This window comes from Nicotiana sylvestris, chromosome 5 (genome assembly GCF_000393655.2).
Source record: "Nicotiana sylvestris chromosome 5, ASM39365v2, whole genome shotgun sequence".
NCBI classification, from domain to species: Eukaryota; Viridiplantae; Streptophyta; class Magnoliopsida; order Solanales; family Solanaceae; genus Nicotiana; species Nicotiana sylvestris.
Window position 1 is genome coordinate 177118472 of NC_091061.1, and position 26147 is coordinate 177144618.

Here is a 26147-nt window from a genome sequence, read left to right on the forward strand (position 1 = left end):
AGGGTAGTTTTTCTCATGGGGCTTCAGTTGATGCGAAGCATAAGCAATCACTTTATCCTCCTTCATCAAAACACACCCAATACCGATTAGAGAAGCATCATAATATACTGTATAGGAACTAGAAGCTGATGGTAGAACTAGAACTGGAGTTGTGGTCAAGGCAGTCTTGAGCTTCTGAAAGCTCACCTCACACTCATCTAACCCCCTGAAAGGATCACCCTTTTGGGTTAATTTGGTCAAGGGAGATGCAATAGATGAGAAACCTTGCACGAACCGACGGTAGTAGCCAGCCAAACCAAGAAATCTTTGAATCTATATAGCTAAGGACGACATGGGCCAACTCTGAACTGCCTCTATCTTCTTCGGATCAACCTAAATACCCTCACTGGACGCTACGTGACCAAGAACGCCACCGAACTGAGACAGAACTCACACTTGGAAAACTTAGCATAAAGCTTCTCCTCCCTCAACCGCTGTAACACAATCCGCAAATGATGGGCATGCTCCTCCTAGCTACGAGAGTACACCAAGATATCATCAATAAATATAATAACAAATGAGTCGAGATATGGTTGAAATACGCTGTTCATCAGAGCGCTATTGGGGCATTGATCGGCCCAAAAGACATCACAAGGAACTTATAATGACCATAACGGGCCCTGAAAGATGTCTTAAGAATATCCGAGTCCCCAATCTTTAACTAGTGATACCCTGACCTTAAATTGATCTTGTAGAACACCCTCGCTCCATGAAGCTGGTCAATTAGATCATCAATACGAGGCAAATGATACTTGTTCTTGATTGTGACTTTGTTCAACTGCCCGTAATCATTGCACATTCTCATGGTGCCATCCTTATTTTTCACAAATAGAATCGGTTCACGTCGCATCCCCTTTTTCCTCCCTTTTTACAGGGAAAAGTCCGGGTTTCGACATTCACAGGGTGTAATGACTCATTTTCTTTTGGGAATTAGGTATTTAAAGAGTTGCCACCTAACGGATTATGGTGCGTTGGGGCACCTAGAGCAATTAACTCTTGGATTGGTTTGCATTACCAGAGATTAGGGTAAGGGCTCGAAGTAACCTCGAGGGGAAGGTGTTAGGAACCCCTCGCATTCCACAATGGTGGATCCCGGCCGAACTTATATCCATAAATTAGTCCATTACAAGTAAACAGTTGAATCAAATAAGTTGTAAGTAAAGCACGTTAGAACAACTCAAGTAGTAAGATAAAGGTTTGGACAAGTTGTAAAACAAAGGTTTAAATAAAGAAGAGATTTGGTAGCACGTAGTCATCATATCCCATGTCTACCCTTCCCATCCCCTTTTATTGGTCATGTAAAGCGAGTATTTGGTCAACATTTCTATTGCGTGCTGCTACCCATCCCTTCTTAATGGTCCTAAAGGGAGTTAGGACTTCTACCTATAGGTGGTTCTAGACGTACCCCTAAGGTTTTAAAAGGCAAAAATTCTAAGGCGACAATCAAAAACACTTAGGACTTTCAACATACAAAGGGAGAAATTAAGAGGCTCAGAGTTTCCTCCTCAAACAAACACATAAACAGCACGACCCAAGCATAGTTAAGGTTTTTTATTATACAATATTGATATCTAAGTGAATATGCAAAAGACAAACAACCTTTTTTTCTAGACTCAGAAGTTATACCCTTGCAGTTGCCTATGGACTCTTTTTTAAAAGCCTGTTAGGATCAGAAAATATTAAGCAATAGAGACAGTTTCAGAGATGCAGTTTTTGAAAACGCCCTTAGGGCTTGTCTATACGCGAAGCGCTGATGTCTGTATTAATGCAGAAATAAAGTAGGTTTTGAAATGGACTCCTTAATACCTATAGGTATGATATCTAGTGAGATTGAGGCAGTTTGAAGGAACTTGTTTCAGGAAATACTTAATACTTAATAAAACCAATTCAGAAATGAACTAGGCGCGATCAAGTTGACTTATTTAGACTAAATTAGATTAACAGACAGAATTGCAAGTAGGGCTCCCTATGGGCAGCTGCTAAAGTACTATGATATTACTATTCTGTATCATCCAGAAAAGGACAATGTGGTGGCTGATGCCTTGAGTAGGAAGGTAGTGAATATGGGCAGTTTTGCATTCATTTCTATTGGGGAAAGACCTCTTGCAGTTGATGTTCAGCCTTTGGCCAACCAGCTCGTGAGATTGGATATTTCTAAGCCCAGTCAGGTCCTAGCTTGTGTGGTTTCTCGGTCTTTCTTATTTGATTGCATCAGAGAGAGCCAGTATGATGATCCTCATTTACTTGTCCTCAAGGACAGAGTTCAGCACGATGATGCCAGAGATATGACAATTGGAGATGATGAGGTGTTAAAGATGCAGGGCCGGATATATGTGCCCTATGTAGATGGGCTACGGGAGTTAATTCTTGAAGATGCCCACAGCTCGCGATATTCCATTCATTTGGGTGCCGTGAAGATGTAACAGGATTTGAGGCAGCACTATTGGTGGAGGAGAATGAAGAAAGATATAGCTGGATTTGTAGCTTGGTGTCTCAACTGTCAACATATAACATATGAGCATCAGAGGCCAGGTGACTTGCTTCAAAAGATAGAGATTCCAAAGTGGAATAGGAGCTGATCATCACGGATTTCGTAGTTAGGCTCCCACATACTTTGAGGAAGTTCGATGCTATTTAGGTGATTGTGGATCGACTGACCAAGTCCGTGTACTTCATTCCTGTGAGTACTACCTCTACTTCAGACCAGTTGGCTGAGATTTACATCAGAGAGATTGTTCGCCTGCACGGTGTGCTAGTTTCCATCATTCCAGACAGAGGCACATAGTTTACATCGCAAGTTTGGAGAGCCATGCAACAAGAGTTGGGCACTCAGGTTAATTTGAGCACATTATTTCATCTCAGATGCACGGACAGTCCAAGCGCACTATTCAGATATTGGAAGATATGTTACGTTCTTGTGTCATTGATTTTGGTGGTTCATGGGACCAGTTTCTACCACTCGCAGAGTTTGCTTACAACAATATTTATCAGTTGAATATTCAGATGGCTTCGTATGAGGCTTTATATGCGAGGAAGTGTAGATCTCCAGTAGGTTGGTTTGAGCCAGGCGAGGCTAGGCTATTGGGTACTGACTTGGTTCAGGATGCATTAGACAAGGTGAAATTGATCCAGGAGTGGCTTCGCATGGCGCAGTCAAGACGAAAGAGTTATGCTGATAGGAAGGTTCATGACGTGTCTTACATGGTTGGGGAGAGGGTTCTGCTGAAGATTTCATCCATAAAGGGTGTTATGAAATTCGGGAAGAAGGGCAAGTTGAGCCCTCAGATCATTGGGCCTTTTGAGGTACTTCAGAGGATTGGGTAGGTGGCTTACATGCTTGCCTTGCCACCTAGCTTGTCGAGTGTGCATCCAGTATTTCATGTTTCTATGCTTCAGAAGTATATCAACGATTTGTCTCATGTTTTGGATTTCAGCACGGTTTAGTTGGATGGTGATTTGACTTATGATGTAGAGTCAGTGGCTATTTTGGAGTGGCAGGTTCGAAAGTTGAGGTCAAAGAATATAGCTTCAGTGAAAGTGTAGTGGAGAGGTCACCCCGTGGAGGAGGCTACTTGGGAGACTGAGCGGGAGATGCGTAGCATATATTCACACCTATTTGAGGCTCCAAGTATGTTTCTAGACCCGTTCGAGGACGAACGTTTGTTTAAGAGGGGGAGGATCTAACGACAAGGCCGGTCGTTTCGAGAGTTGTAGCCGCGTTCCCCCATTTTCTGCTTATTTTGTATTCTACAGCTGTATTATGACTTATCAGTTAGTTGGTTTGGGTCCAGAGTAATTTCAAAATGAATTGAGATATTTAGTCTCTTATTTGAAAGCTTAAGTTGGAAAAGATGACAGGATGTTGACTTATGTATAAACAACCTCGGATTTAAATTTCAATAGTTGCGTCAGCTCCGTTAGGTAATTTTGGACTTAGTAAGTCTGGATTGTTTTTTGGAGGTCCGAAGTAGAATTAAGCTTGAAATCTCGAAAGTTAGAAATTTAAAAAATTTGACCGGGAGTGGAATTTTTTATATCCGGGTCGGATTAGATTTTCGAAAGTCGAACTAGGTCTATGGTGTCATTTATGACTTGTGTGCAAAAGTTTAGGTCAATCGAACTTGATTTGATAGGTTTTGACGTCATTTGTAGAATTCAAAAATTTTAAAATTCATTAGGCTTGAATCCATGTGTAATTAATATTTTTGATGTTGTCGGAGGTGATTTGAATATTAGAATAAGTTTGTATGATGTTATGGGACGTGTTGATATGTTTGGTTGAGGTCCCGAGGGCCTCAAGTGATTTTTGCGTGGTTAACAGATTTTTGGCCTTTGAGAGATAGTTGAGTTCGCGAACGCGAGGGTGTTTCCGCGTTCGCGAAAAAAGGCTCGTGTTCGCTTCGCGAGTAGTTGATTGCATTCCCGTAGAAGGGATTTCTGGTCAGAGGCAATTTGTGCTTTGCGAACGCGAGGGTGCTTCCGCGTTCGCTAAGGAGCGTACCTGGGCATAATAAAAGATTCAAAAACGAAGGTTTTGAGTTCATATCACAAAATTGAATTAGGAGTTTGGTAGAAGGCGACTTTTGGAGAGATTCTTGTGTGGGTATTTTGGGTAAGTGATCCCTATCTAATTTTGGTCAAATTCCATAATTATTTCTTTAATTCCACCATTTAATTTGTGATTTGGGGTGGAAAAAAAAAAGAAGTATTCTTGAGATGGAATTTTGAAATTTTTAATGGGATTTTGTTATCAAGTTTGAGTAAATTTGATATGGTTAGACTCGTGAGTGAATGTGCTTTTGGGTTTTGAGACTTATGTCGGATTTCGAGACGTGGACCCGGGGGACAGGTTGAGCCAATTTCGGATTTTGGAGTCTAATTTAGTAGTTTTCTTGTGGAATTGATTTATTTAGCATATATTAATTATATTGTACTATTTGTGGCTAGATTCGGCACGTTTGGAACTTTGTTGGGACATAAAGGCCGTCACATATGACATCCCATAACTCAGATTCCTCAGCCATGATAAAATTATGCATTCTTGTCTTCCACCACCCATAGTATTGTCCATTGAACCTGGGTGGTCTGTATGTAGATTGACCTTCTTCAAAATTTAGTGGAGCAGCCATAAGGATCCTTCCTAGGCGTTAACCTGATAGGAGAAACCTGCTTTGATACCAATTATTAGTTTGTATGAGTCTACCAAACAATAGAGTACCTAGTCCTCTATGAGGTTTTACTGAGAATGCTAATGAACCAGTAAGTAAATAAGACACAGAATTTTTACGTGAAAAAATCCCAACTCAAGGGGACAAACTAGCTGGCGTGAAGGACAAATGCACAGTTATGGACGAAAGGGTGGCCTCATTTCACCTTACCAACCCCATGGAAACTCCGAATACATGCCTAGATCGTTTGTACAAACAGACTTTTTAGCTGCTAAAAATCCAAGGTCGAAAGGGAAACAGCTCAGATCGTATGCTAAGGTCCCTAAGCAATCGCTTAGTGGAAAAGGAAGTGATCGAGCCATCACAACCAAGAGCTGATAAAAGATAAAATTGTATTGTCCATAAAACTTGTTAAATATAAAAGATAACATATGATGCATTCAGATATAGAATCTAGATGCATGGTTATGAATGGGAAAGAAAGCTCTCCAGAGAAAAGAAAGAGTAGATTAATGGATGCCATTTTGCGATAGTAATTTTTTTAAAATATGTTATAAATAATTTCTACAATATTTTTTATTAATTAAGAAAAAAAAACAGTTTGAATAGACCTCTTATGTCAGTTAACTTGTGTCTTCTAGAATGAACTTGAGAATATATAACTTTTCAATTTCTTTTAGTTAACTCTTAAATCTCCAAAGGTTATATGTTCATATTGAAACTAAAAAAAAAAAAAGAAGTAAGATTGAAGTAATAAAATTATAAAACTTGGAGAAATATTAAGTTGAATATGTTAATTGAGATGGATGATTGAGAATCTCTATGGGTTAGAATTTCTTCTTTCTCGAGTAATTGGCTAAATAAGATCAACAATTATTATTCTCAAGAATTATTTTTTTGTAAATTTTTATTTTTGTAACTCAAATATAATATTTACTACAACAAACATAAAATTCATTGAGATAGTTTACACGCGCTAAGCGCGTACTCTAAGACTAGTTACAATAAATATCTATATGTATAAAATATTTTAAAAAATTATACAAATGTAATGTTGGGTTGGGTTGGTTTCGGTTTGACTTTTTTTAGTTAAAACCAAACCAAACCAATTATGGTCAGTTTTTTTTTTGCCAACACCAAACCAACCCACAATCGGGTTTATTTTTCCGATTTGACTCGGATTATTGATTTGGTGTGATTTATCGATTTTCTTTGTACACCCCTGCCTACCAGGATTACAATTTCAGCCGTGCATACTAGTTGTATAAGTAGGCCTAACATTGGATACGTGATAAACTTAAATCACGATTCTTTCATATTCTTTATTATAATTAATAATTAATAATTAATAATTAATTGTATTGTAATTGTTTGTATTCGGACTGAAGTAATTGATATTGATTTGTGCCAACATTTTTTTGAATTAGGACTTAAACCCAACTTAATTTTGTATGACTTTGTATAATAAAATTTATATATCTGTATAGGGACTATATAATGAAATCATCTAAAGGTTTAATTAGTTAGATATAGTGGATATTTAATCATGTCTCAATATTATCATCTAAAATTTGAGTCTATCTTTAACTAGGAAGCATTATATAAATCTCACATTAATTAATCAAGAGTAGAATATATCCAAGGTTTAATCATGTTGCCATAAATTCAATAGTAATTAAGATAAATCAAGATTTTGTGGGCATACTGAATTTTCTGTATAAAAACTCCAGAACCCCCTTTACTTTTGCCATACTCTAATTATTTTCTAAGTATGGCTCTCTCCTTAATCAATATCTTCTTTTTGTTATTGGTCACTCCCCTTGGCCTTTCATCAGCAAGAAAATGCTTCTTTACAGAGAAGATTGAGGTACATGTTATCAACAAACTTCCTCCTAATTCCCCACAACTGCAAATGCATTGCGCCTCAAAGGATGATGACTTTGGATACAATAATGTTGCCGTAGATGAAGACTTTAATTGGTCGTTTTGTGAGGCAGAATTCGAAAATACTTTATATTTTTGTCACTTTTGGTGGGGTTCAAAAGACAGAAGTTTTAATGTGTTTGACGACCCATATTATTGTGTCCATGATTCAAAAGTTATCAATGTGCTAGACTATTGTAAATGGGAGGTGAGGGAAGATGGTTTTTATTTGGAACTGTATAATGCTACTAACCCACAATTTTATATGTCTCACTATTTGGACTGGTCTTAGAGAATAGGATCCATGTTTGTGTTCTTGTTTAAGTAAAATGAGAAGGAAAAAAATACTTGATTTCTTAATTTCTTGCCTTTGAGAACAGTGGAATATCATTTTTCTTCCTTATTTGTCCTGATCTTGTTTTTCATATAGGATATGATATGATGCTATCAATTTTCGTTGTATGTGTTCAATCATTCTTATGACTTTTGAATCTGCAGTGGTATTTATACCTAAACAAACCATTTAATCTCTATAGTTAAATAAAAGTGAAAGTATACATTACTATCACTTAACTATAATTACAGGACACATGGGCATATAAAAACATGAATCTTGGATTCATCGATCTTTTGTAAACTTCTACTCCATTCGTCTTAAATTATCGATCGTGATTTCTAAAAATAGTTATTTTAAATTATTTGTCATTTTAAAAGTTTAAAATAAAATTAATTATCTTTTTATCATTTTACCCTTAATAGTAATTGTTCTTGAAGATGGAGATAACACATAAATAAAGTAAATATTCATGAAGAAAGAATATATCTTAAGATATAAATAAGGTTAAAATAGTCCAAAACCCCCTTCTAATTAATATTTTCTTAAGGATTATTGAAAACAAAAATACGATAAATAATTTGTGACGGGGAGTACCATCTTATAAAGACTATTGACACTTGCATCAATACATAGCTCGAAACTCACTAGGGGTACAAGTGTCTTAACGCTAATGCCTCGATACGTGGAGGGATCCTTTGTAAATAATTTTCGCAAGGGTGTTAAAGTTTAAAGGTGTTGTGCTCAACCAGGTCATAGATACTTTTTATATGATGTGAAATAATTTGCTTTAAGTTAAATTTATATGATTTTTTCTAAAAGATCTCACACCATTATGTATATTCCTACATATTATATGTAGCTTCCATATTTTTTCAGCAACTAATATGGAACTTTATTCGCTTACTCGTCAATGGAGTGAGAAATTATTATAGGAATTTTTATATTCCTATGTCATATAGTAAACTATATTACCCTTCATGCTTAACTTTTAACATAATTACCTTCTATATACCTAATTACCATTTATGTATCATTTTAGGATTTTAATGGTATTAATTAGTCTCCTAATTTTACTCAACCGTATATTCCCACTCCCCCAAGTTTCTCTCTCCAAGTTCCCACAATTTTCTCTTCAAACACCCACGATTCCCTCTTCTAAAACCAGCGAAAATCTGTAACCCCTCCACCATGACAACCATTAAAAAGCTTTGAAGCTTTAATTTAAATTCGAATTTGGGTTTTCAAAAGACATTGTTTGTTTGGATTGGATATTGTTGCAAAGAGTTGAGAATTCTCTCTACGTCTCTCTCTATCTCGCAATGCAAAATTTCAATAATATAAGATGAAAAGAAAATAGAGCAACAATTCCACCATTGACAGCCATTAAAAAGCTTTGAAGCTTTGAATTCAAATTTGGGTTTTCAAAAATCATTATTTGTTTGGATTGGGTGTTGTTGTAAATAATTGGGAATATAATTCGGAGTTTATATCTCAATTTTGAGGGGTTTTGGTGAAAATTAGACTTGGTTTTGGCTGAATTTCAGATTGAAACTCGAAGAAGAAGAAGAAGACATGACATACATTATATTGCAGAAATTATAGATAAATTATAGAAAAATTGTAGACTGTTGTTTATTTATTTTTGAGATTTGTATTTTTGTGTTAAAAGTTTTGATGGGAGCTTGTTATTCCACTTCGTCTGTTTTGGAGATAACTTGTGCAGAGGAGAAGATGTTTTTTTAAGTTATATATATTGCTATACCTTTAAATTCAAGAAGGTATGGTTGTATTGTATTTAAAGAGGCGTGAATTTGTAGAATATGTTGAATGTGAGGAATGAGTCATATAAGACTCACAATGGCTTGTTTTCTACATTTAATCTACAATAAAACTACATATCATTTGAAAAATTAATATGAAAATACAGAATTTCAATGTTTATACAAATTATCTAAAAAAAATTCTACAAACTGTTCATAACAGAATTTTTCTTTATTTTCATGCATGTTCGTCTGGAACACTAAAGTTACTTGATATGCCAACATCTCCCGTTATAGAGAAATACAACTTATCTATAATTTTCTACAATTTTCACACATTATTTCACCTAGTTAAATACAACTACAATAACATTAAATTTGAGCTTTATGTTTTTGTGTTAAAAGTTTTGATAGGAGCTTGTTATTCCACTTCGTCTGTTTTGGAGATAACTTGTGCAGAGGAGAAGATGTTTTTTAAGTTATATATATTGCTATACCTTTAAATTCAAGAAAGTATGGTTGTATTGTATTTAAAGAGGCGTGAATTTGTAGAATAGATTGAATGTGAGGAATAAGTCAAATAAGACTCACAATGGCTTGTTTTCTATATTTATTCTACAATAAAACTACATATCATTTGAAAAATTAATATGAAAATACAGAATTTCAATGTTTCTACAAATTATCTAAAATATTTCTACAAACTGTTCATTACAGAATTTTTCTTTATTTTTATGCATGTTCGTCTGGAACACTAAAGTTACTTTATATGCCAACATCTCCTGTTATAGAGGAATACAACTTATCTACAATTTTCTACAACTTTCACACATTATTTCCACCCAGTTAAATACGACTACAATAACATAAAACTTACATACAAATTTTATACAAAATTTATACAATATGTGTTTTGTATATTTTGTATCTGATTTATACATAGTAAAAATAATTTTCATACAACTAATTATATATTATACAACTTATCTACAAATTATCTACTATTTTCGTACATTATTTCTACTAAGCTATATACAACCACAATATAATACCACTTAAATATAATTTTTATACAATGTTGTTCAACTTTCATACAATATGTAAATGAATAAAAGAAAAATAAATAAACAACAGTCTACAATTTTTCTACAATTTCTGCAATATAATGTATGTCATGTCTTCTTCTTCTTCTTCTTCTTCTTCTTCTTCTTCTTCTTCTTCTTCTTCTTCTTCTTCGAGTTTCAATCCGAAATTCAGCCAAAACCAAGTCTAATCTTCACCAAAATCCCTCAAAATTGAGATATAAACTCCAAACCATATTCCCAATTATTTTCAACAACATCCAATCCAAACAAATAATGATTTTTGAAAACTCAAATTTGAATTCAAAGCTTTAAAGCTTTTTAATGGCTGTTAATGGTGGAATTGCTGCTCTCTTTTCCTTTGCTTTGTATTACTGAAATTTGGACATAATTGCGTTTGTTGCAGAAGAATTGTAGAAAATTTAGTCGTTTTTGATTTGTAAAATCAGAAAAAAGGTTGAAACAGAGTGTATCGCAAAAACAGAGTATGGAAAATTTGAAACGAATCCGACGATAATTATGAATGTGCGTGATTTGTGTTGTAGAAGATCTGGAAGAATATTTAATTCCTCAATTTTAGCGCGCCTAAATAAGGAAACTTACAGCTACAATGATTCCTTATTTAATGAATTGTCTATATTTTGTAGAAATACTATTAGCATGGTGAGTAATATGCAAACTATGAACATATTTGGTAATATAGTTTCCTATATGGTATAGGAACGAAAATTTTTCATTATTATATGCTCCCATTAATCCAAAATAAAAGCCCGTCTGGCAATGACGGATCCAAAATTTGAAGGTCATGGGTGCTCACTCTAGCATAAATTTGCTACTAATCGCATAGCATAAATGCATAATTATTTGAACGTGACATAAAAAGGTTAATGAAGATATTACGATTAATATTATCATTATCAAAAAAAATTCTACACACAAGTTATAATGAATTACTACTAATATTATCATTATTAAAGAAATTCTAGTCACGAGGTATAACTGTGCTCGATGATTTTTTATATGTTGAAAATAATGAAAAATAGCATCATTGCTTACAGTTCCGAAAACTTTTCGCTTTTTTGTTTTTCACTTTTAAAGTACCCAAAAAATATTTCCTGATTTTTTTTCTTTGAGCCACAAAATTATTAAGAGACAAAAAATTTCGATGGATCTTTAATGTTTTTGCCTTATATTTTGATGATCTAACAAACTTACTATCAAGGACCAGATAGGGAACCTGGCACACTTGGGCTATATTGCAAGTTAACGAATTCCAGCTAAATGTGAACTTCTATAGCTTCAGGAGATAGAGAACCAAACAAGGATCTGATACCCTTGTGGTTCCCTCAGAGCAGTACGAAGTCAATTGGACACAGTTGGAAGCGACATGACTGCCTGCACTGTTTCTGCCTGCACTGCACTATTTCTAGTGACCACTTATTCCTTGACCAACTAAAGTTCTTACATCATTTAAGTGATGTCATCAAGGTGTATTAACAAGGAGTTTATATCAAAACATCACTTGAACACTTGAGAATTCATCCAAGCCTTCGGCAAAACAGTGAACTTAATTCTCAAGAGCTTGAAGAACAAAGTTAAAACGCTACTATGGACCAGTTCCTAAATTTAGTATTTTGTTGTCCTTAGTTGAGTTGTAACTTTGTGATTGTTCTTATTGTATCTCCTAAATTGCTTTGCTAGAAGCATTGATTAAGAACCCTCTTGTAAAATTCATAAACTCTCTGAGTTTGTGTTGTGACTAGAGTTAGTCATAAATTAAAGTCTTTGTAACTAGAGAATGACAAAGTGGCTTGTGGTAAGGGTATCACAAATTAGTTGAGTTGAAGTCTTTGTAATTGAGTCATTACAAAGTGGCTTGTAATAGGTGTTTACAAGTTAGTGAAGTTGAAAGTCTACAAGTGTAGGTCGTGGTTTGAGAGGCAAAGACATTATGGAGTAGGGATTTGCTCAGATTGAGGTAAGTAACTATTATAAATTTGCTTCTGAGGGTATGAAATCTTGGATTTAGTGTCATATGATTATTTTGGAGGTGACGCACATGCTAGGTGATGGGCGTATGGGCGTGCACCGAGGGGATTGTGACTTGGTCCATCCCGTGGATACCGTAAAGTTGAACAATTTATTGTTAGCTACATGCCCTCTATGTGTTATAGAAATTGACTGTAAACCATGTTAGAAACCATGTTTAGGCTATGTGTTGGTATAGTTAGGTCCCACAGAGGCCGCGTTACATGTTGAATTGCCTGTTAAATGCTATTTGAACTCAATCGTAGTTTTTACTCGCATATCATATCTTAATCTTTGTTATTCTATTTGATGTATCATGTTATTGCTGTTTGGGCTGATTCTTCTGATTTTTGAGAGCCCGAGAGACTGGAAAAATTGATGATTGAGTGAGGCCGAGGGTCGGATTGTGAGGATATTTATGGGATCAGGCTGCACGCCACAACATGTTTCATTGATCTTTTCCATAATTGGCTAGATATAGCGCTTGGCTGTAGGAGTCCCTCCGGAGTCTGTACACACCCCCAGTGAGTGCAGGTACCTACTGAGTGCGAGTGTCGAGTGCCGAGTGCCGAGTGCCGAGTGCTGAGCGATCGTGAGGAATGAGTGATTGTGAGGAATAAGTGATTGTGAGGACTGAGTGATGATTGCGTGAGAGGCAGTATATGATTTCATTATTGATGCACACAGTTGCCTTATATCCTTATTTTGAAAACTGCTGAAAGATATTTTATTCGGTTTTTACTTGAACTTGACTTAAACAAACTGATTTTGACTTAAAACTTCCAGATTGAAAGCATGCCTATTCTTTGCTGAAATTTCTGAGATGGACTGTATTTGTATAGCTCGTCACTGCTTCTCAGTTCCTTATTTATTTATGTTACTTACTGAGTTGTTGTACTCACGTTACTCCCTACGCCTTGTGTGCAGATCCAGGTGTTTCCGGACACAATGGATGTTGATCTCGTGCATGACTTATTATCGGAGATTTACGAGGTAGCTGCCGGCGTTCGCAGTCCTTGTCTCTCCTTTCTTGTTGTCTTTCCTTTCTCGGTAGTGGTATTTTGGGACACAGACTTTTGTAGACACTGTTCTGGATTGGTTGCTTAGACACTCATGACTAGTGACACCCTGATGTGGGGCTATCTTTCCGTACTTTTATTGTGGGTTTATCCCATTTTATGGCAAAACTTCAGTTATTTATATGTCTTAATTTGCTTCTGGTTAAATATTTGAAAGCATTTGGTAATGTCGGCTGGCCTAGTACCACGATAGGCGTCATCACGACGGGTTCAGTTTTGGGTCGTGACAATTCTGAATCACTAACTCTAAAATAATATACGCATAAAATAAAATTGTGTATTCATTCTGAATTCACTAACTCTAAATCTTATGTACCGAGTAAATATTAAGCAATATGGACTTTAAGGTTGCATTTGGTATGCAGATTTTTTTAAATTTTATTTATGTTTGGTATACAAGTTCTTTGAAAATCAAGAAAATAACTTCTCTAACAAATTCTATTATTCTCTATATATATATATATACATACAAGTAGCATTTATGTTGATTGTCTCCCCCCCAACGCTCCATGCACCCCACACCCCCCTCCATTCGAAATCTCTCCTGCCCCCGCACCACCCTCGCCTCCAGCCCACCAAGGAAAAAAAAAAGAACAAATGGTGCTTTTTAATGTAAGATTATTAATCCACACTCATAGAAGAGATTAAAACACAAGCATAAACATAATCTTGGGTTAGAGTCCAAGGAAGCGTACCGTTAAACTCCATATATTCAACAGCGACAACAAACGACGATTAAGCCTGAGACCAACTTCCACAATCTACTAACTACGCGTTCTCACAGCTCGGAGAACTTGACTGATGGGACGTCTACCGTTACCACGTATTTAAGAGGCAGAATACACTAGGGTTTTCTAATATCTAGGGAAAGAGGGGTTGGCCTCTATTTATAAAGAGTGCCTACCCATCACAGACCAATAGTTATTGGGTCTCACATATCCACACACACAACATTTAATATTAGTCCTTTTATTTATCCACCACTTGGGCCATGTCACTATCCTTTCAGACTATAACCAATTAACGTAAGTCCAAATTCCAACATTCTCCCACTTGGACGCTAACGTTAATTGAGGACAAGAAAACAATTTTACATATTTGAGTTTTTAAGAAAACCATTTTGAAAAAGGATTTTAGACTCTACTGTGGCCACACTACTCACATAGCCAAGGATAGAATGACCCATATAACAATTCATTTAGTCTCAATAGAAAAGACTAACAATGAATCGTAGCAGGCATCACACCATTTTAAGGTATGAATTCTATCTACGACCACATATGCTAGAATTTCCATCAACATGGATCAAACATGTGTGCTAAGAATTTTATTTTTCTAATCAAGGTGAATAGATTCACACCTCTTAGAAAGAAATAATGCTCCAAGTGATATTATAACCATATCACCTCAGGAGCCTCCAAGTGACATAAAATCATATCACCTCAGGAGGATTCCCTTGTGCCTTACCCGAGATAATTAAGGCAACAAGCCGCAAGACTCAAAGATATCATGAGTTTATGCAATGTCCAATTGGAAATAAAAATAAATAAATTTTCATGTTAGTCATAAGCATAACAAATATCAAATAACACAAGTTTGCATTTATTAAAAGGAATATCTCAGTCAGCAATTATAAAGTAACTCCCACTGACTAAAGCACATCAAAAGACTCTAAAATACCCATATTTTTAACATGTTCATTAAACACCACAGGCCTAAGACCTTTAGTCAAAGGATCAGCCAACATAGATTTTGTGCTAATATGCTCAATACATATATCACCTTCTTTTACCATGTCTCTAACCTTAAGAAACATAAGGCTAACATGCTTAGAGCTTCTTGTTCTCTTGTTATTCTTGGAGAGGAACACAGTTGCACTGTTGTCACAGAAAATAGTCACCGACTTAGATATAAAATCCACAATTTGTAATTTAGTAAGAAAATTCTTCATCCAGACAACATGTGAAGCAGTCTCAAAACAAGCAATAAACTCAGCTTCCATTGTAGATGTAGCAGTGATACTTTGCTTCTCACTTTTCTAAGAAATAGCACCTCCACCCAACATAAAAATATACCCAGAAGTTGATTTCATAGTGTCTTGACAACCTGCAAAATCAGAATCTGAATATACTAAAAGACCCAGATCATCAACATTTTTGTATACAAGCATGAAGTCTTTGGTGCGTTGTAGATATCTCATCACTTTCTTTGCAGCCACCTAATGTGCCCACCCAGGATTAGAAGAAAATCTTCCCAACATGTTAACAGCAAATGCAATATCATGCCTTGTACAAATCTGTATGTACATCAAACAACCAACAACACTTGCATATGGCACATCTTTCATAGTTCTCATTTCAACTTCATTTTCCGGACATTGATCCTTGCTAAGTTTGTCTCCTTTTACAACAGGTGCAACACTAGGCCTACAGTCTTGCATATTGAAAGTTTTAAGAACACTCTCAATGTAGGAACGCTGTGATAAACCCAATAAACCACGTGACCTACCTCTTTTAATTTCTATCCCAAGAATAAAAGAGGCTTCACCAAGATCTTTCATATCAAAAGACCTAGACAAAAATTGTTTGGTTTCATTCATCAAGCCCAAATCATTTGTGGCAAGTAAAATATCATCAACATAAAGAACCATAATAATAAAATTCCCATTAGATGTTTTGAGATAAACACATTCATCAAGCTTATTTTCTACAAATCCAAATTTTGTAATAATTTCATCAAATTTCAAGTACCACTGCCTGAAGACTTGTTTAAGCTCATATATGGATTTGTTAAGCTTGCACACTAGATGTTCTTTACCATCTTCTTTAAACCCTTCAGGTTGAACCATGTAAACTTCTTCAAGTAGACCCCCATTCAGGAAAGCAGTTTTAACATCCATCTGGTGCAATTCTAAATCAAAGTGAGCCACAAGAGCCATCACAATTCTAAATGCATCTTTGGAAGAAACAGGAGAAAATGTTTCTTTATAATCAATACCTTCTTTCTGAGTGTAACCCTTAGAAACCAATCTTGCTTTATAATGGTCTATGTTTCCCTTAGAGTCTCTTTTAGTTTTAAACACCCATTTGCAACCAATAGGCCTAAAACCTTCAGGCAATTCAACTAACTCCCACACTCCATTGTGTTCCATGGAGCGCATTTCATCTTTCATTGTCTCACGCGATTTATCAACAAATGGAGAGGAAATAGCTTGAGCATATTATAAAAGGTCATTCTGCTCTCCAATATTACTAAGATTTTCAGTCACATACACGATAAAATCATCAGAGATGGCAGACCTTCTTTCTCTTTGTGACCTGCGGAGTGGTTCATTGTGTACATTTTGTTCAGGAATTATGGGATCTACGTCATTGTTCCCTTGATTCTCTCCCTCATGAATAGGTTGGTTTACCACATTTTTATGTATAACAGGTACAGGGACAATGACTTCCTTCTCTTTCAATACAATTTTCTTACCACATGAACAATCACAATCCCAAACATCATGCTCAAGAAATTTTGCATTAATAGACTCAACGATTCTAGTGCCACACCCAGGACAGAAAAACCTAAAACCTTTAGAGTGATCAGGATAGCCTATAAAAACAACTGGTAGTTTTAGGATCAGTTTTCTTTTTTGTGGGTGAATAAATACGAACATCAGCTGGACATCCCCAAATGTGAAAATGGTTCAAGCTAGGTTTTCGGGTTGTCCATAAATCAAAGAGAGTTTTCAAGACAGATTTTGTAGGAACTCTATTCACGATATAACTAGTTGTTTTTAAGGCTTCACCCCAAAGAGACTCAGGTAAGCTAGCCCTTGATATCATACTTCTCACCATTTCCATGAGAGTACGATTTCGTCTTTCAGCCATACCATTCTGCTCAGGAGTACCTAACATGGTATATTGTGCTACTATCCCACATTCTTGCAAAAATATTGCAAAAGGCCCCATACATTGACCAGACTCATCATATTTTCCATAGTACTCACCACCACGGTCAGATCTCACTATCTTAATGGACTTCCCAAGCTGTTTTTCAACTTCAGTCTTGTAAATTTTAAACTTATCAAGTGCTTCAGATTTTTCTTTTAAAAGATATATATATAACAATACCTTGAAAAGTCATCAATAAAAGTAATAAAATACTTATGATTGGTCAAAGTAGGTACATAAGGTCCACTAATATCAATATGAATTATTTCTAAGAGTTAGAGCTCCTAGTAGAACCCTTTCTCTTAACGTTGGTCATTTTACCCTTAACACAATCCACACAAGTTTCAAAATCTTTTGGATCAAGAATAGGTAAAATATTTTCCTTTATCAATCGTTCAATTCTTTCTTTAGAAATATGACCAAGACACCTATGCCATAATAGGTAAGATATTTTACTCATAGCAGACCTTTTGTGGGCAATATTTTCAACATGCATTGCAGAAAAAGCTTCATTCAATACATTCAAGCAATATAGACCATCACTTAAAATAGCATCAACAACATCATGTGAATCATAGGAAATTTTATTAATACCATTATTTTGTTGAAATAAATAACCAGCTTTGTCCAAAAGGGAAGCCGAAACTAATTTCCGTCTCATAGACGGTACAAAAACAGTATTTTCTAAACGAATACTAGAATTATTCTTAAAAGGTAAAATAGATATCCCTATAAACTCTACTTTTGCTTTGAGTCCATTGCCCACAACAACACTGACTTCATCCTCTTTTGGCTTCCTTCTGCTTACTAGGTCCTGCAAGTCATTGGTTACATGAACAGTTGCACCACTATCCAACCACCAAGAATTTAAAGGAACATGAACAAGACTAGTTTCAAAGCAGACAAAGGCTAAAATATTACCTGATTTCTTTTTTAGAGGACAACCAACTTTCTTATGACCTACTTGTTTGCAATCCCAGCACTTGATTTCTTTCTTAATTATAGCTTGAGGACCAAGAGAATTATGAGACTGACCTTGGTTAACACCAGGCTTATTAGTATGACCAATATTACCACCTGGATGATGAGAATGACCATGTTTCTTTTTGTGAAATTTGGGTCCACGTTTTCTTTTATAAGAGGGATAGTCAGTTGATCTAGACGAACTAACAAAGTTCACTACACCCTTAACTTTCTCCTTTTGGATCCTCCCTTCCTCTACCATACAAAGAGTAATAACCTCATCAACACTCCACTTATCCTTTTGTGCATTATAGGTTGTCTTAAGTTTGTTAAACTGCTCAGGAAGGGACCTTAGAGATTGGTAAACAAGAAAATCATCGGTAATGGTTACACCTAAATTGTTAAGTTTGGTAGCAATATTAACCAATTTCATAATGTGATCACGGACACTACCTACAAGGTCATACTTTATGGTAGACAAGGAATCAATGAGGCTACCTATCTCAGCTTTATCAGATTCTAGGAATTTTTGTCCAACGGCACTCAAGAAATCTTTTGCATTTCCATTATCCTTAATTGCACCTTTTATGTGATCAAAAATGGATCTCTTCATGATCATAAGACTCAATTTGTTAGCATTCATCCATTTTTCATACTTAGCCTTTTCATCAGCAGTGCTAGTAGTTGTAGGTTCAGCAGGTTTCTGTTCAGTCAATGCAAAGTCCAGGTCCGTCAGACCTAACACTATTTCAACATCCTGTTTCCATTTCTTGTAATTGCTACTAGTCAAAGTTTCGATGGAATTCAACTAAGTAGTCATGTTGCTAACAGCTGTATAAGCAAACAACACAAAAATTAGATAAAATTATCGGCTAGAATATATAGACCAAAAGAGTCAAAGACATCCATCACACCCCTCCTTTGGGTAGAAGATGCAACTGTCTCCCCTTTTAAAAATCAAGGAGTCCAAGGAATTCATTGCATCCTCACCTTTAGGCAAGAGATGCAAAACCTCCCCCTGTTATCCAAGAGTGCAAGGCATAAATTGTATCCTTCCTTTAGGTAAGAGACACAAAACCTCCTCTTACATCAAATTATCCTTATTTATTGTATATATACATGAGAATCCAAGATATGAAGCTTCATCCTTTGGGTTGAAATATAATATCTTATCTCATAAATTAATTTAGCATCACTAGTATTAAAAGGTAAACCTCCAACACTAGCATACAGTCACAAAGAACAATTTAGACATGGTATATTGAGAATATTTCAATGACTCAAATAAACAGACCACTTTGATGGAAACTATTCATCAATCATAAATCTCAATCCATGTATAATATTTTTCACATGTATAAAATTTTAAGGATTTTCAATGATTCCAAATAAATAGACCACTTTGATGGAAACTATTCATTAATCATCAATTCTTATTTAAATAATATCATATACATGTGGGATAAATTTAGCCCATATATTTAAATCTTTTACTTATTTATTCCATTCTCTAACTAATATCAAAAATAAAAAAGTCCCAACAACAATTTATTGTATCAATTCATATACAATATACCAACAAACAAGTCATAGACATACGAGAATCACTATACACAATCAAGTATAACGTTAAATAAGGAATATGATAACAGACAAAAGTCGTAATATCACGGTAAGTTCAAACAGTCTGTTTCAACTAAGTATTAAATATTCTTTCACTAAATATTCTTTCACTCCACAAAATAAATACTCTGTATAATTTAGTATGTCGGCAAAAGGATATTCTATAGTGGCTCTGATACCAACTGTAAGATTATTAATCCACACTCATAGAAGAAATTAAAACACAAGCATAAACATAATCTTGGGTTAGAGTCCAAGGAAGCGTACCGTTAAACTCCATGTATTCAACAACGACATCAAATGACGATTAAGCCTGAGACCAACTTACACAATCCACTAGCTACACGCTCTCACATTCCGGAGAACTTGACTGATGGGATGTTTACTGTTACCACGTATTCAAGAGGCAGAATACGCTAGAATTTTTTAATAGCTAGGGAAAGAGGGGTTGGCCTCTATTTATAAAGAGTGTCTAGCTATCACAGACCAATAGTTATTGGGCCTCACTTATACACACACACAATATTTAATATTAGGCCTTTTATTTATCCACCACTTAGGCCATGTCACTATCCTTTCAGGCTATAACCAATTAACGTAAGTCCAAATTCCAACACCTCGCGCATGCCTTGCACCCACCACATTAGGAAAAAAAAATGCTAATCGAGCTCATTTACTCAGATCGGTTACATGTAATTTTTTCTTGCTCAATTAAAATAATTGAGTTGAACATAGAGATTAAGCAAAGCTGAACTCGTGACATTTTAGTATCTCTTATACCTATCAGTAGCGGAGCAAAAATTTTCACTAAGGGAGTTATCATATAAAGAATTAAACTCACGAAGAAGTCAAAATAAGTCAATATATAGTATATATACGTAAAATAAAATTTTTTACCTAACTACATAATGTAATTTTTCGGTAAATAGGTATTAATTGATACCCCTTAAATACATATGGCTCCATCGCTACTTATAACGTATTATTATATTTTAGTAATCATTGGGAAGGGCAATATGATGCCTTCAGAAGCCAAAAAAAAAAGTGTTTATATTATGTCTTGTTTATCGAGCTATATAAATTCAGTAACATGCTTAACGTCTTAGTTTAGAAGATCAGTGGCGGATCCAGAATTTTCATCAAGGAGTGTCAAAATATAATTAATTAAATAAATCGGAAAGTCAAGGAGAGTCAATGTATAATAAATATACATAAAATAAAAAAAATTATCTAGCAAATAGTGTAATTTTCCTGCAAAGGGGTGTTGCTTGACACCCCTGGCTTCAATATGGCTCCGTCACCGTAGAAGACCCTTCTTTTTGGTTTCCTGAGATATTCATTTTACGATTTCGACTAATCTGAATATATATCACATAAGGTCGATTAAAGAGGGACATATTTTCTGCTAGGAAGTTTTTTATTTCTTGAGCTCAAATTCGAGACCTCTAATTAAATTTGGATGAATCTTATTAATCCTGTTATAATTCTTAATACAAAAAGGATTAACAAATACTACTACCAATATTATATTTGTATTCATCTTGCTTCTATTTCGTCCTCATCCTATCCGTAGAAATTGGGAATTAAATTAAGAAAGAGAAAACAATAAACCGGAAAAAAATAGGAATGAAAATGAAGAAATTTAACATAGACTCGAAAAATAATCTTCTCCAACCCTCTCTTCCGACTGTTTGGTACGAAAGAAAATATTTTTAGAAAATGCTTTTTAAAAATGACTTACTTTCTAAAATCTATTAGTGTTGTTATATAGATTGAATAATAAAAATTGATAACGGTATTTTAATATTAATTAGAACAGTAAAGAGTTATAAAATAACACTAGAAACTGGTATAGTTGTAAATTAAAATGATTTTTATATACGATCGAAATCAGGTACGCCCGATTCCGTGGGCTCGAGGGTCACTTTGAGAACAAGTTCGAAATGGATCAGGCTCGAGCCCGATGGCAGAGTACAAGACGCGAAGATCGAAGTGCTCGATGAACACCGAGGTCAAGTATGACCAACCTCGAGATAATACCATTATGGTTTCATAACAGAAAGAGCGAGATCCCCGCAATGGCCCTAAGATCACGGTGTAAATTCCGGAACGAATTTGTACAAGGCGGTTAAATAGCTGTATAATAAGATTCCCTACTACAATTAGAAGTGTACCTTATTTAGGATTCCCCTACTATATAAAGGAAACCTCAATCATTTGTAACGCATCAATCATTGAGAAGAGAATATACATATTTCACTTTCTTGCTTATTGTTCATCTGATTTGCCTTATTATTTTATTGTTCTTATCCACATACCTCGAGGTTGCCATTGTTCGAGGTCGAGGTCTGCTTATACGCTGGTTTGACTTACCTTACTCTTTAATTTATATATTAGATTTCTTGTTTATCAATTAGTATTGGATTAAATTATATATCTTTAAAACCACAATATAAATTTAATTGTTACTCGGATTTTAGGGTAAACAATTTTCATCCCCAGTATAAAGTAATAGTGTTTCAACGAAGAACTTCACTATCATATAGTTAACTCCACTCGAATTCCCTCTTAGTTATAGCATCTGTTACATTTGAGTATGATATGTCAAGCAATATGGAATCTGAATCATAAATCAAGTAACACATCTTATTCTATCGTTATAGGTAGGGGTGTTCGTCGGTCGGTACGGTATTTAGATATTTCGGTTCGGTATTTTTGTTATTCGGTTTCGTAAAATGCTATACCAATGCCGTACCTAATTAAATTCGACATGATTCGGGTTTTCCTCCTTTCGGTTTTGGTTTATTCGGTTCGGTAACTTCGATTTATTCGCTTTGAATACTAACTAGCGCATAGAGTCATAAACGGTAATATTCTTAATTGAAGTACTCAAAAGCACAAAGCTAAAAATGTTTGTTGACAAAAGTTGTCCAAAACCAGCATATACCAACCTAGAGAGAGAAAACTTAGAGAAATATCTTGTTACTTGCTTAGAGTTAATTGATGAACTTAGAGAATAAAGGAAAGTAAAATTTTAGATTTGTTATATTTATATTATAATTAATAAATGTGTATTGTATAATATAATATATATTTCGGTACGGTATCTATATTTCGGTATTTTATTTTAAAATACCAAATACCATACCTTATACCAATTTTTTTTTTAAAACTTAACCCAAATACCATACCGAATACCAAAATATCGAATACCAAAATTTTCGATTTTGGTGTGGTAATTCGGTATTTATCAAATTATGCACAACCCTAGTTACAGGCACCGAAAAATATATATTCAGTTTGAATTGTTAAAATAATTCGATATTAAAGTTAGTTAAAAAGAATTCTTAAAAGCAAGACCAGACTCCGACGGTTCCGGCGATCGAAAGTTAACAAATTTCTCGTAGTAAGTTAATCATACTAGAATTCTAGAATAATATATGAATCTAGAATTAAATTTGAGATGAGTTTATTCTACGTATGGTTGGGATAAAATGACGGTATAACTAATCTCAGGACTAGTTATCCCGGAATAATATAATAGTGTTATTTTTATCCGTATGAAAAAGTAGGATAATGATCCCAAGATAACTAATTTCGGAATAATTAATCCTGAAATAACTAACTTATTTTTCCAACCAAACAAACGCTTAGATCTTTGCTTGTTTCGTGGTATGGACCAAACCAAAGGTTCCGCTGCTATCGACATGTGTCTGTGTAAGCGAGAGAAAAAAGGAAACCATGAAGAATAAGATTTAAAATCGGAGGAAACGTAACAAAAATAACTATCAGAATACAAGTATATATAATGCATCCCTTTAAGATTGTAACCTACAGAAAGAAATAACGAAAGTTCAAACAAAAAAAAAAAGATAAAAAATTTAAAAAAAGGAAAGAAAATGGGAAAATCAGTTGTTATTTTCATTTGCTTGTTCTTCTTGCTAGGGCTTACTCAAGCTTCTGATGAAAAACCTGAATTCTTTGTAGAAGGAAGGGTTTATTGTGATCCTTGTCGTTCACTAATCAAACACAACCTTACTAAGCCCATAGAAGGTATTATTTAATTTTTTTTTCTTTTGCTCCATTTTTTGCATTTTATATTTTTTCCAATTATTCAGATTCAACAAACAAAAAAGAAAAACTTTATACATAATAAATAAATAAATAAAAACATGTCCTATTGTTTGTTTATCATGGAATTAGTTTCTATATTCAGTTATGTTATGTTTCAGTATTTTTATTGTTTCAATTGGCGTAGTGTTCATCAAATCAAATGAGACATACAATGAGAGATAAAGAGAAATTTTACACAAATAGTCTAATGATTGAAGCTATTAAATATCTTTCCTTTTAGATGTGCGAAAATTTTAAAAGACGATATATGGATCTAGCGAAATATTTTTGAGAATGTTACGTAAATGTCTAAACTAAGCTCAAACTTACCGACCTCTAGCTATTAATCACTGACTAGTAAAATTGGCCAAACGCATACAAAATTTAAAAATTAAGATAAATAATGATTCTTTCTCTCCAAGAATAACACGTAAAGATCTCCTTACATGTTTTTAAGTGTGATCAGCAGTATTAGATGCAAGATGGAGAGGAAATTTCATGGATGATATAGGTGATGAAACACAAAGAAAATAAATATACAAAATTCCAAAAACTAAGTAAAAAAGGACCTTTTTCAATGGTTGTTCTAGATAAGTCAATATACAAAATTTGAGAAAGATTGGAGGTGATTTGGACTGATTTGGTATCAAAATTCATAGTTAAAATCGAGCTTAAAAAATTATTCTGCGCCACATGTATCAAACATGTATCTCACACACAAGTATACATGTATATACATGTGACAAACATTTGATACATATATGATACACAAACGATACACAGTGTGATACATACATTTTTTTTTCATGTACATCTTCTACTTCGAGTTTTCTATTCAAACCACCTCAAAACTTTACCAAATCATCCCAAAATTGAGATTCAAACTCCTTAAGATGTACTCAATTCATTCCAACGACATCCACTAAAAGAAAGTAAAAATTTGACATTTTTTGCTAGAAACAGCTAATTGGCAATATTGGTAGCATTTGGCTAATATTGATAATATTTTATGAATTAACTAATTTTTGTATTAATTTACTTATGGACTGACATAATTTATCTTCAGTGCGTAATTTTCCATATGTATTCATTGTTCCACTAGTCGATAAGTATTGGATATGATTTTGTAGAACCTATTACAAAAGTTAGTCTATTCCTTAGACAATTTCAACTTATACACCTTTTAGTCCTTCATGCATCAACATGTACAACACGTACTTATTGATGCTATTGTTGATAGTTTTCGTTGACGTGAGTTATTAAAACTCACACTATGACTTAAATTTGGTTCATTTTTTTCTTTTAAATATGTTGACACCGCTTACAAAAAAATTGCAGGTGCCTCTATATTTATAAAATGTAAGAACCCCGAAACTAAACATATCACATTCATGACAATGGATAAGACGAACGCCAACGGAATTTATCGGGTGCATGTAGAAGGAGATTACAAGAATGATATTTGCAAGATCGAATTGCAGTTTGGTGATAATGAAGATTGCAAAGAGAATCCATGTGAAGAAAATTACAATCAAACATTTAGGATTTCTCTCACTCACAACAATAATACTAATGGAAATGTACGTAAAGTCAATGATTTCTTTTACTACCCTAAAAGAGCAGCACTTAAAGAGTGTATACGAGAATTCAAGAATATGAAACATATGCCTCAAGTTCAAGATATCGAGTGTGCATTATTCACTGACATGTAATTTTTGGACTAGTTGTTGAATGAAGACAAAATAAGTCATAAAAAGAGGAAAAACTTATTTTGGGGGATAGGGTCTATTAAGCTCTTAAATATGCTTCTGAGAAATTTTTGTATGTAATGTGCTTTCTCATAAAGAAAATAAATGAATAAATAAAGCACCTCATTTTGGTTAACTTTTTTTTTGGTACTAAAAATAGATATTATATATTAATTAAACATGCGTACAGAGATATTGGTGCCCAGGTTGCACTATATTACAAACTAAGTCATTAGTAGCAGTAGTTACCATAGTACAAACTAAGTAATTGGTAGTAATAGTTACCATATTACAAACTAAGTTATCACTACTAGTATCTATATTATTTGTAGCATCCCTAGCAGAT

General features: G+C 34.4%; 1 long non-coding RNA gene across 1 annotated transcript; it reads left to right on the forward strand.

Annotated features, from left to right (window-relative positions):
* The first annotated feature begins 23755 nt into the window (after nucleotides 1-23755).
* LOC104237425 (uncharacterized) lies at nucleotides 23756-25937 on the forward strand. The gene is made up of 2 exons (XR_011407469.1): nucleotides 23756-23993; nucleotides 25392-25937. It is a non-coding gene; the product is annotated as an uncharacterized lncRNA (long non-coding RNA).
* Nucleotides 25938-26147: the final 210 nt, after the last annotated feature.